Raw genomic sequence first — 7988 nt, 5'->3', positions numbered from 1 at the left:
TGATATATTTTACATAAAGTTCACCAAGGATACATAGTCCAGGTAAACACATACAAAGAAACAGCAAGTCACCATGATCCCCTACAGAGCTGGGAAAGAACACTATTCTTTTAAGAAGTTACATCAGAAGAAAGAAATAAAATTGATCTTTAAGGTTGAGCAGGCTCTTCCATCTTTGAGGGGCTCTGGTTAATGTGTATGGCAGATGCACCCTGCACATTAGGGAGGGAGAAGACCCAAACTAACACAGAGAGAGAAGTTTATGTTTAATTTTTTCTTGTCCTACCTTAAAACATAAATTTTATTTCATCAACTGGATAATAAATTTAACCTAGTTTGTGGAGCTTCCAGAGCAGAAGGTATTTTCATTAGAAGTACCTGAAAGGGGCACAGATACTATTGGGTATATGCATAGTGTTTATATCAACTGTAGTGAACCAGTCATTGTTCCTTTAAGGTAAACAGCTCTGAAGAGAACAGACGGATAATTATAGCTATGATAGCTCCAATATTGGTTCCCATTCCTGGTGTGGTAGGTTTTGTTGACAGGGTTGTGATGACCTGAGAAAAATCATTTTGTTGATGTGGAGTCAAGGTCCACTTTTCACAAGGCTGAAGTTTGGAATGCATTATGTGACTGAAATTTAAGAACGAGAAGGGGCCTATAGGATGAAATCTACCTTCTGAAATGTTAAAAGGAATAACTTGTATTTCTTCTGTCAGCAGAATCAGATAGAAGAAGACAAGTCTAGTAATGAATTAAATTCAGAATTGTAGCTGTATTAGTCAGGGTCCTCCAGAGAAATAGAACCAATAGGATATGAAAGGAGATCTATTATGAGGAACTGGGTCATGCAGTTATAGAGGCTATAGGAGGCCCATGATCCACGAGCTGCAGACCCAGGAGGCCAGTGGTGTAGTTCAGTCCAAGCCTGAAGGCCTGAGAACTGGAGAAGCCAATAGTGTAAATGCCAGCCTGAGGGCAGGAAAAGATGAGATGAGATGTCCCAGCTCAGCAGCAATGAGGCAGGAAAAAGGGGCAAATGCCTCCTTCTTCCACCTTTTTGTTTTATTCAGGACCTTAACACATTGGATGATGCCCAGCAGTTGGAGAGGGCAACTTACTTTACTGAGCCCACCAGCTCAGATACTAGTCTCATCTAGAAACACCCTCACAGACAACACCCAGAAATAGTTTCACCAGATACCTGGGCATCCCCTGATCCAGTCAAGTTGATACATAAAATTAACTACCACAGTAGCTAAGAGACAAATGAGCAAGACAGTTTGTTTTTCCTTAAGGGGCAGAAGACCTTAGGGAGTAAAAAAATAACAGAATATAAATAATGGAGAGTATGTTGAAAAACCTTTATTCAATTAACAGAGGGTGTCAAAGTACAATAATAATAACCAAGACTAGAAGTAAGCAAAGAAAAATTGTACCAGCGAATCAGAAAATTATGTTCTGTTGCCTTGGACAGAAAGTCTGTGTCTGCAGTAATCAACTTGATCAGAGAGTCTTGGGAGGATACTGTTCACCCGTGTAGCTGTCAGTTTACAGACTACTGATGGACTGGACATCCAGTGCTCTAGAGGAAATGGTGTATGTCTTCTTAATTAAGAAACATGAATCTAATGACCATCTTGGAGTTTTGCTGCTGTGTCAATTGTTAATAGTACATCATAATGTTCTTTACATCATGGTTCAAGGGCAGAGTTCTCTGATGTCTCTCCCTGAAGACCAGCTTTTCAGGCTTCAGATCATGCAGGGTGACTGTTCTATAACGGAGCTTGAATCTGCAAGCTTAAGGAACATGCATCTTACTTAAGTGCTTATAGGCACAATTACTCGGGTAAACGATGCTTGCTGATCATAGTGGTCACCTGCTATGTTTAGTTTTATTTGTTCAGAGGGAGGATGCCCCTGATGGATGACAGTTGGTTTTTGGCCAAGTACCAGAGACATGAGATTGTACAAGCACCGCATAGAAATTCTCATGTTGCCTGCTGGATGTGAAACTATGCCTCCTCCAGGCTGAGCATCTGCTTCCTTTGGGGTTTCTTAATCCGGAAGAAATCTATTAGTCCCTAGGTCATATGGTCATGTGCAAAAATTAAATTTCAACTTACATACATGTTTTGTTAGGGTGGTCAATAAAATACTTTGAGTCATAATAATGTGTTATGGTGAGATAAAATTATCTGGAATTAAAGGAATGGAGCTCCCGACACCGCAGGGCTCGCCCCTGCCCGCCAGCGGCGGTGGGGCCCCAGCTTCCCAGTCCCCCTCGCTTCCCACGCTCTCCAGCAGGGGCCCAGCCCAGGCCTCCTCTCTCCCTCTCTTCCCCCTAATTCCCCTTCCGGACGCTGCCCTCAAGTTGAAGCTTCAGCCGCCACAACAGACCTCGAGCCCCAGCAGCCGCCCCCATGCAACAGGCCGTGGCCACTGGCCTCCCAAGAGCACCAGCCTCCCCAACGGCGGCCTCCTGGGGGCCCCTGGTCTCCACCTCGGCTGCCCCAGGGCTTCCTGTGGCCGCTTCCCCCTGCCTGGGGCCTGCAGCCGCTGCTGGGAGCGGGGCTCCGCCGGAGCCGAGGGCATCTCGGTGCCGCAGCCACTGCCACCACAGCAGAAACATCAGGAGAGGCCAGGGCAGCGGCCACAGGCAGCGCCAGGGGACAAAGCACAGGAAAGGCACCCCACAGTCACCGGTGTTTGAGGGTGACAGCAATTCCAGAATGCTGCATTTCCTTACAACTGTTGTGGGCTCCACTTGTGATGTAAAGGTGAAGAATGGTACCACCTGTGAAGGTATGTTCAAGATGCTGAGCTCAAAGTTCGAACTGGCAGTAGACACTGTGCACCAGAAAGCATCGGAGCCAGCAGGTGGCCCTCGTCAGGAAGACATTGTGGACACCTTGGTGTTTGAGTCAAGTGATGTCATGCTTGTCCACTTCCAATTGAAATGTTGACTTCAATTATGCTACTAAAGTTCACTACAAGTTCACTGATTCAGCCATTGCCATGAACTCAAAAGTGAGTGGGGAGCACAAAGAGAAGATGCTCCAGTGCTGGGAGGGGGTCGACAGCAACTGTGATGACTATGACCTGGAGTCTGACATGTCCAATTGATGGGACCCCAATGAAATGTTCCAGTTCAATGAAGAGAACTACAGTGTAAAGATCACCTATGAGAGCAGTCTCTCTTCTTGTCCCTTAGAGAAGGACAACTCAGAAGAATTTCATCAGCGAGAGCTGTGTGCAGCCCAGTTGACTTGAGAGACTGAATCGAGCCCCCAGTACTGCCTGTGGATCGCCATGGAGAACGATGAAGGGCACACCGAGGAGGAGAACAGTGCAGTTCAGCAACGGGGTTCAGGGCGAGAGAGCCCCAGCTTGGCATCTAGAGAGGGAAAGTATATCCCTCTACCCCATCGAGTTCAGGAATGTCCCAGGGGAGGAGTTTGATGGAGTAGTTCTCGTGCCGGCCAGCCTGGTCTTAGCTCTTTGCCACCTCTTCGTCTTCACCATCTTGACAATAGCAGTCCTAGCCCAGGTTCTGAGACACACAGTATCAATGGAGGCCCTTCCCGCATGTCCCCTAAGGCACAGTGGCCTCTGAGAGGTACCAAGACTCTGTCTTCCCCCAGCAACAGGCCTTCTGGAGAAGCTTCTGTTCCACCTGCTCCTGCAGTGGGCTGGCTGTACCCCCTGTGCTCTCCCAAGTCAGCTGCCCCTGCCCCAGTTTCAGCTTCCTGTCCTGAGCCTCCCATCTGCTCAGCAGTACCGACCTCTTCAGCTTCCATCCCCGTGATGTCATCAGTTGGGGATCCTGGAGTAGGCTCCATTTCCCCAGCTTCTCCAAAGATCTCACTGGCCCCCAGAGATGTAAAAGAACTCCTGGCCAAGTAACCTGAGAGAACGCTGCAGTTCCAGGTGCTATCCTGGATAGCTGGGAAAGTCCCTGGCCTTCAGAACAAACAGGAACGCTTTCAACTGGAAGAACTGAGAAAGTTTGGGGCCCAGTTTAAGTTTCAGCCCAATAGCTCCCTTGAGACCAGCCTGGATCCTTTTCCTCCCCAGATCCTAAAGAAGGAGACCAAAGGGAAGGAGAAGGAGGTCTTTTGGCTTCAGACCCCATGCGGGCTGTTTCTTCCTTTTAGAATCTGTATCGCTTGAGGAGGACAAACTACCCCTGCCACCAGCAGGAGGCACCGAGGGGCGGGATCAGCCCCCACTGCCTTGCCCAAGCCAAAGAGATCACAAGGATGAGGGCCCTGTTGCTGAACAAGTGAAGAAGTCAACACTGAACCCTAAGGCCAAGGAGTTCAATCCCACTAATCCCCTGCTGTCTGTTAATAAATCAACCAGTACTCCAACTTCTCCTGGGCCCCGGACTCATTCAACTCCCTCCATCCCGGTGCTGACAGCAGGTCAGAGTGGGCTATAAAGCCCCCAGTACATTTCCTACATACCTCAGATACACATGGGACCAGATGTTCAGGCACCTCAGGACACAAATCCTGTGTCCAACTTAATGCCTGGACAGCAGGGCAAGTACCAGGGAGCAAAAGGCTCCCTGCCCTCCCAGCACTCGGACAAACACCAGCCAGCTTCAGCCCCTCTAATGATGCAGGCCATTGCCACTGCTTCTGGCCCACCTCTGGTGGCTGCCACACCTTATTCTTCCTACATCCCCTACAACCCACAGCAGTTCCCAGGCCAGCCCACCATGATGCAGCCCATGGCCCCCTACCCTCACAGCCAGTGTTTGCCCCCATGCTTCAAAGCAACCCATGCATGCTGACATCAGGGAGCCATCCCCAGGCCATTGTGTCACCCTTCACCCTTCAGTACACTTCTGCAGAGCAGCCCACACCCCAAACCCTTTATGCCACTGTTCACCAGTCCTATCTGCACCATGCCATGTAGCTCCATGCCCACCAGCCGCAACCAGCCACCATGCCTATTGGGAGCCAACTGCAGTCCCAGCATGTGGACCCTGGTCCCATCCAGCACCAGGTGGGGCAGGCCCCACACCTGGGCAGTGTATAGCCATAGCAGAATCTGTACCACCCAGGGGTCCTGACAGGTACACCGCCTTCTCTGCCACTGGGACCTTCTGCCCAGTCTCTTCAGAGCAGCTTCCCCCAACCAGCCGCTGTGTATTGCATCCATGCCCACCAGCAGCTGCCCCACGGTGTCACCAATATGGCCCATGTTACCCACGCCCATGTCCAAACTGGAATAACAGTAGCCCAGCCTCCTCACCCTGGGGCTCCCCACCTGCCCCAGATGATGCCGCTGCACCCACCCCAGAGCCATGGGGGCTCCCCTCAATGTGCAATGCCCCAGAGTGGGGTGCCTGCATTCTCAGCTTCCATACCCTCACCCTACCCCTACATCGGACACTCCCAAGGTGAGCAGCCTGGACAGGCGCCTGGATTTCCGGGAGGAGCTGATGACAGGATTCATGAGTTCTCATTAGATGGAGGAATTCGGCTGATGCACTGCAGGTAGGGCAGGATGCATGGGCTCTGGGTGGGGAGTGAGAGGTCTTGGAGGCAGGGCTGTTGCACAGGGTGCCTGCCGACCTGCACCTGTCTGTGATGTAGGGTGAGCAGAAGCCACAGTCGCTGCCACCAGGGGCTTGCTCCTGGCTCTGTTCTTTGCTTCCCTCTGTCCTCCCTCAGTTGTGATCCAGCAGCCCTGCTCCCCACTGCCTCCTCAGCTCTCAGTGAACCCAACTGTCTCCTGACTTAGGCAAGGTAAGGTCAGCGCAGCAGACAGCGCCAGGCTGGGATGTGGGGGCTGAGCTGGGCACATGAGGAAGAGCTCTGGCTCACTGGGAAATGGCAATTGATCTGTGCTTCTGACAGCCCCATGAGACGCCTTGAGGAGGCCGGTCCTATCAACACTCCCCCAACAACCCACACTGGATGGCACTGGATGAAGGGACAGCTGCTTGGGTTCTAATGTGCCTGCTGTCTTCTCTTTCCCCTCCAACCAGTTCAATCTCATCCCTCCCAGCAGCTCCCCTTCCACCCCCCAGGGAACTGAAGATTGTCCTGGCTGTGACCTGAGACCTCCATGAGTGGAGGGAAGAGTGATCTATGTCTCTTCCCCCAGCAGCTCGGAGCAGTCCCAGCCCCCAGCCCCTTAGCCCCTTTCCCCCACTGGGGGGGTGGGGTTGGGGAGCTGTGGAATTCCTGCCAAGCACCTTGAATGGGAAGGGCCTCAAAGTGGGCAGGGCCAGGGTCCAGCAGGGGTGGTGGTTTTCTGCTCTGCCCCTGCCCATCCCCACTCCATCTTGCTCTCCCATCCTCTCATCTATCCCCCTGCTGGAGATGGAAGATCTTTTATTTTCTATTATTTATAACCTCAGACTTGGGCCCCTTGTTCTTTCTTCCCCATTAACTTGAGTCATCTGTGTGAGAGACACAGGTGTCCCACCAGGATGGTTGGACAAGGACTTTTAATTTTTATTACATAAAAATATTTTTTAAAATTAAAAAAAATATAAAATTTTAAACTAATGTGAGATGCCCTCATGGGTTGTGGAGGGAAATGGGCATCTGGGAAGGGTCAAAGCAGAACCTGGTGTACAACACATTCATGGTCTCATGTGTGACATCCCCACAGATGCTCAACAGTAATCCTATGAGAGATTTTAAGTGATGATAAAAATGCTGCATTACCAGGTGAATTCAGACGCCAGGAAAATATTGGTGTCACCTCATTTGCACTCATAGCTGGCAAGGATTACATAAATGATTATCTACTTGAATACATTTCCTCCTTTTACTTTCAAGTCTCCAGGAAAATCCTTTGGTTGACTCGGTATATTATTTATCAGTAATTAAAGTTTAATATTTACAGTGTCTCCCCAAACTTGTGTTCTTTTAAAAATGTGACATAATTGTGGTTCTGCACTGTTCCATTTTCGAAGGGGTAGCTAATAAGTTTATAGTTCCTTCAGTTTAACAGGAAACAAATTAGAAAGTGGGCCATACTTCTTGAATTTTTTCCTAGAATTGGTTCTTATAATGAATTTTGAATTGTCCTTTTCCTGGCAGAATTCACTTGGGTTTCCAAGATATTTTCAAACCCAGCTTATGGGACTTCAGCATGAGGGTCCCTATAAAGCCATCAGGTATGAGGGGAATGCTCAACTAATGACTAATGTACATTCATGGGAGAGCTCTTTTCCTACTGGGGAGGAAAGCAGTTATCTCTTGGCCTTGGTTTTAGTCATCTTCATTGCTATAACAACCCAAATTGTTTCTACTCAATAACAATTTCCAAAGGCAAGAGAGAAAATGTGTTGCCAAGGAGACTGCTGACACGCAGAGGAAGAAGGGGTTTACAACATCTGTGACCACGCAGCTACGGTTTCTCGTGCCTCTAGCTCTCTGCCCACAGGGACTCGCAAAAGCCTCTCCATGAGACTGCAGTGACGCAAAGATACTGGTAGATCCCTCACGGTCCTCAGATCATATTTCATGCCAATTCATCTCAATCCAGGAGATTTGATATGTATCTTGAATAACTTCCTTGGTGGCAAACCCAGAAGGAGCAAACAGAGAGCTCAGTTTTACAATTGTACTTCATATGTGAGAGATCATTTAATCACAGCCATAATGTAGTTGAGAATGTGGAAGCAATATGGTGGTGGAAAGTGGACTTAGCTAAGAACCTGAAGAGATGTATACTTGGTGTCACTGTACCCTGAAAAATCATGATGGTCTTCCATATTCATCAAACCTCTTTTAAACAGAGTTCAAAGATATAAGTACCGATGTCTTCTCCTTTTTAAAAAATAATTGCACTTTAAATATCACTGAATTAACTTATCTTTTATTATTTCCATAATAAGGAAACCTAAAATTCTTAACAGCAATTGAAAACAGCAATGTTCTACCCACTAGCAAAGTCAAATTACACTGCAAAGAGGAAAATTTGCCCAGGGTCTGCTCACCAGGTGAGAAAT

The 7988-nt window shown here is 48.7% G+C and overlaps 1 pseudogene; it reads left to right on the top strand.

Moving 5' to 3' along the window:
• The first annotated feature begins 2216 nt into the window (after nucleotides 1-2216).
• LOC118884044 lies at nucleotides 2217-5761 on the top strand (annotated as a pseudogene).
• Nucleotides 5762-7988: the final 2227 nt, after the last annotated feature.

The sequence above is a fragment of the Balaenoptera musculus genome, chromosome 18 (genome assembly GCF_009873245.2).
Source record: "Balaenoptera musculus isolate JJ_BM4_2016_0621 chromosome 18, mBalMus1.pri.v3, whole genome shotgun sequence".
In the NCBI taxonomy this organism is placed as follows: domain Eukaryota; kingdom Metazoa; phylum Chordata; class Mammalia; order Artiodactyla; family Balaenopteridae; genus Balaenoptera; species Balaenoptera musculus.
Note: the sequence above shows the minus strand (reverse complement) of the source record. Positions and strands in the feature narration are given on the sequence as shown.